Genomic DNA, 5086 nt, shown 5'->3' with positions numbered 1-5086 from the left:
GTAAAAGACATGAAACCCTGCTTTGTTGTTATCTGCTTTATAATATTTGGTGCCACAGGAATAAAGTAAGAATGGAAGGGATTGGCATTTCTAGTCAGTCCATTTGGAAGGATGCTTTGCGTCGATGACTTTCCTACCTTAAAGCATATGAGGATGCAAAATTTTCAAACCCTAATATGAGCCCTTATACTGTTATTGATAATCAGATTGAGGTATGGCGTAAGATAATGTTTGATGCATCTTACGATAGGTTGTCGAAGTCTGCTGTTGTTATTGCTGGTTGTTACTCTGAAGGACTCTTGATAGTTGCTACATATTGTTGGTGTATTTTAATATGTGAGTTGATCATATGGGCTGGGTTCCTTATGGTACGGCTTTTATTTCCTGTTGGTTATTTCTTGACTTGGTCTTTCTTATCAAGTAACGTTGAGTCCAATATCCACGGGTTATTAGCCTATAATGCACCCACTATTGTAGGATCAACTGTTACAAAAGAAAAAACGAATTTCTCTTCTTAGATCTTGGAAAAAAACGGCAAAGCATTTTTCACGATTGCAATTCATTGTTTTCATATTTTTTCACTTGGGCAATCAGTTCAGTTTATTATGAGTGTGTAGTGCTCCTCCTCTATTGTTATCTAGTGCAGGGGTTCAATGGAGATTAGTTGATTGGCTGTTGTATCCTGGAGGTTGCGCACTCTCTGCTGCAGTTTGTTTGAGAGAAGATTCGGAGACGCGAAACAACCTTAAAGAAAAGCGACATTGTCCGCGCCTCAGCCTATTGTATTGTGTGTTGGTTTTGTGATTTGGAATTTAGCTATATTTTCTAACAATTTTAAGGTTGATATCGTGTCTTGCTGAAACCATGGATGCGATGATTCAAATTCCAAATGACAATAATCACAATAGGCCGTTTAAGTTTGAAGGACAAAACTTCAAGCGATGGAAGGCAAAGATGCACTTTTATCTCAAACTTATGAAAGTTCCAGATGTTCTGGATAACCTAAAGCCTACTGATACTGAGTTACATGAACCTGCAAGGTCTCATGCTATTGGGAAATGGGAGCAGGCTGATGATTTGTGCAAGAATTATATTTTGAATGGCTTAACCGACGATCTCTACGACTTCTATTCTGAGTTACCTACTGCTTTGGAGGTCTGGAACGCACTGAAAAAGAAATATGATACGGAAGAGGCTGGATCGAAAAAATACGCTGTAAGTAGGTATCTTAAATTTCACATGGAAGATATTAAGCCCATTATTGCACAGTGCCATGAACTACAAAAGATAGTTCATGAAGTTCTTTCAGAAGGGATGAAAATCGATGAGCAATTTCAAGTTGCTGTCATGATTGATAAATTGCCTCCCTCCTGGAAGGATTTCAGGAACACTCTAAGGCATAAGTGCAAGGAATTCTCTATGGAGAATTTAATTACGAGACTTCGTATTGAAGAGGAGTCTCGTATTGAAGACCAAAAAGATGAGGTTGCTGGACCTTCTGCCAAGGTTGCAGTAGTAGCAACTAAGAGTAACCCTTCCCTCAAACCGGCTAAGAAAACCATGAAGGTACCTTATAACCATTATAAGGGCCAAAATATGAATAGGAGTAACTCACATAACCAGAACCATGCTCATAGATACCAGAAACCTTATGTGAAGACAGACCTCTCTGAAATGCAGTGTTATACCTGCAAGGACTATGGGCATTATGCCAGAAACTGCCGGAAAAATCGTCCTGAAAACTAGGCGAATGTAACCGAAGAGCCATATGTGGCTATGATTACAGAGGTTAATTCCATTAAAGTTTCTGATGGGTGGTGGATAGATACGGGTGCTTCTAGGCACGTTTGTAATGAGAAGAACTTTTTTACAAGTTATATTCCAACTAGTAATCAGAAAGTTCTTCTTGGGGATTCTCACACCACAGGGGTTTTGGGTACTGGTAATGTAGAGTTGGAGTTCACTTCTGGGAAGAAACTGGTTTTGAAAGATGTTTTACATACTCCTAGTATAAGAAAGAATTTAATTTCTGGGTTTTTGCTTAATAAGGCTGGTTTTCAACAAACTATAGGTGGTGCTCAATATGTGATTACCAAGTCTGGAGTGTTTGTAGGGAAGGGGTATGCATGTGATGGAATGTTTAAACTCAATATTTCTGATTTTAATAAAGCTTCTAGTTCCGTTTACATGCTTTCTACTTCTATTAATATTTGGCATGCTAGACTTTGTCATGTTAATCGCAAGTATGTTAACAATATGAGTAGCTTAGGTCTTTTGCCTAGTCTTAGCAATGAGGAGTTTAGACAGTGCATCTCTTGTAGCCAAGCCAAGACTACAAAGACTCCTCATAAAAGTGTTGAAAGAAACACAAAACTTTTAGACCTTATTCATACCGACTTATGTGAATATGGAGGCATTTTGACTAGAGGTGGTAAAAGATATTTTATCACCTTCATAGATGATTGTTCTAAGTATACATATGTTTACTTGTTAAAGAATAAGAATGATGCTTTCGATGCTTTTAAAGTTTACATGAATGAGGTTCAAAATCAGCATAGTAGAAATATTAAGAGACTAAGGAGTGATAGGGGGACTGAATATGGTAATTCTGAATTTCGAAATTATCTAGAGTCCATTGGTATTATACATGAAAGAACATCTCTTTACTCCCCTGAAATGAATGGAGTTGCGGAGCGTAAAAATAGGACTTACACCGAGCTTATTAATGCAATATTGATAAGTTCTGGAGCTCCAAACAATTTATGGGGAGAAGCTCTTTTTACTGTTTGCTATGTTCTTAATCGAGTTCCATCGGTTAAAACCAAAGTTACACCGTTTGAACTTTGGAAAAATCGGAAACCTAACCTTAATTATTTTCGAGTTTGGGGTTGTTTGGCATTTGTTAGATTGCCTGACCCAAAGAGACATAAGCTTGGTCCTAGGACACTAAAATGTGCCTTTTTGGGTTATGCAATTAATAGTAAGGCATATAGGTTCCTTGACATAAAAAATAATGTTATCATTGAATCTATGGATGTTGATTTTTATGAGCATGTTTTTCCTTTTGTTATTACAAATAGTGGGGGTTTATTATCTACCGGTGAAACCTTGAAGACCCCTGAAAATGGAATGACACGTTTACACTCTAGAGATAATGAAACTGACTTGGAACCTAGAAGAAGTAAAAGAGCAAGGGTTGCTAAAGATTTAGGACCCGATTTTTATACCTTCACTTTAGAAGGAGATCCTTCATCTTTAGAGGAAGCTCTTAACTCCTCAGAATCTGATTTTTGGAGAGAGGCCATTCAGGATGAAATGGACTCACTTATAAGTAATAGAACTTGGGAGTTAGTTGACCTACCTCCAGGGTTTAAAACCATACACAATAAGTGGGTTTTAAAAAGGAAACTGAAACCCGACGGATCTGTGGAAAAGTATAAAGCCAGACTTGTAGCTAAGGGTTTTGGACAAAAAGAGAACATAGACTTTTTTGACACATATTCTCCTGTTACTCGCATTACTTCTATTAGATTGCTCTTTGCTATAGCTGTTGTCCATAATTTAGTTGTGCATCAAATGGATATTAAAACAGCCTTCTTAAATGGTACCTTAGAAGAAGAAATCTATATGGACCAGCCCGCTGGTTTTGTAGAACCAAGAAATTCCAACAAAGTGTGCAAACTTGTCAAGTCACTGTATGGCTTAAAACAAGCTCCAAAACAGTGGCATGAAAAGTTTGACCAAGTTGTTATTTCTAATGGGTTTAAAATTAACGAGAGTGACAAATGTATTTATTTTAAATACCTTGATGGAGTTTGTGTCATGATATGCTTATATGTAGATGATTTGCTGATTTTTGGTTCTAACTTAGAAATAGTTAATGAGACCAAAACCTTTTTGTCACAAAATTTTGATATAAAAGATCTAGGTGAAGCTAATGTTATATTAGGCATCAAAGTCACTAGATCTTCTTCTGGCATATATTTGGATCAATCACATTATATTGAAAAAGTTTTGAAAAGGTATGGTTATTTTGATTGTAAGCCTGTATGTACACCTTTTGATCCAAGTATTAAATTACTTGTTAACACGGGTGACCCAGTTAATCAAAAAGGATATGCTAGTATTATTGGTAGCCTTAGATATGCCACGGACTGCACTAGACCGGACATAGCCTATCCAGTAGGGGTTTTGTGTAGATACACTAGCTGCCCTAGCAATGAACATTGGTATGCAGTTGGTAGACTTAAGAGATATCTTAAAAGGACTATCAACTTAGGTATACATTATCAGAAGTTTCCCGCTGTACTTGAAGGATATAGTGATGCTGATTGGAATACCTTATCGGAAGACTCTAAAGCTACTAGTGGATATGTAATTAGTATTGGTGGCAGTGCTGTTTCATGGAAGTCCAAAAAACAGACCATCATAGCACAATCCACTATGGAGTCTGAACTCATTGCATTAGCAGCTGCTAGTGAGGAAGCTAGTTGGTTGAGAAACCTTCTAAGTGATGTTCCTGTTTGGCATAGACCTGTTCCGGCTACTTTGATTCATTGTGATAGTACTGCTGCCATCGGTAGAGTAATGAGTAAATAAATACTACAACGGGAAATCACGACAAATACGTCGTAAGCACAATACTGTGAGAGATTATATTTCTAATGGTTCAGTAACCATAGATTTTGTAAGGTCTGGAGATAATCTCGCAGATCCTTTAACCAAAGCTTTGGCTAGAGAAAAGGTATGGGATACCACGAAAGGTATGGGACTTAAGCCTGTTTAGTGATGAGTCATATGTGATGGAAACCCAACCTAGGGACTGGAGATCCCAAGAACTAGGTTTAAAGGGAAGAACAAGTCATATGATGATTGTTGGTCATGCACACTGTTTATTATAGTCCCATATGAGTATATGTTGCATGACATCCTATAACGATATTGAAGGTTGAGTTTTCTAGGAAAACTCTTAATGAGATCTATGGTCCTTGTTGGGCGGAGTGTAGAGCTACAGGAGCACTCTTGATAGACTCACCTAGTGAGCGTGGAAGTGTGTCCGCTTCCTATGAGAATGTGGGCTAATTCT

This window comes from Coptis chinensis, chromosome 6 (assembly GCF_015680905.1).
Source record: "Coptis chinensis isolate HL-2020 chromosome 6, ASM1568090v1, whole genome shotgun sequence".
NCBI classification, from domain to species: Eukaryota; Viridiplantae; Streptophyta; class Magnoliopsida; order Ranunculales; family Ranunculaceae; genus Coptis; species Coptis chinensis.
The sequence above is the reverse complement of the archived record's forward strand: the minus strand, read 5'-3'. Positions refer to the sequence as shown.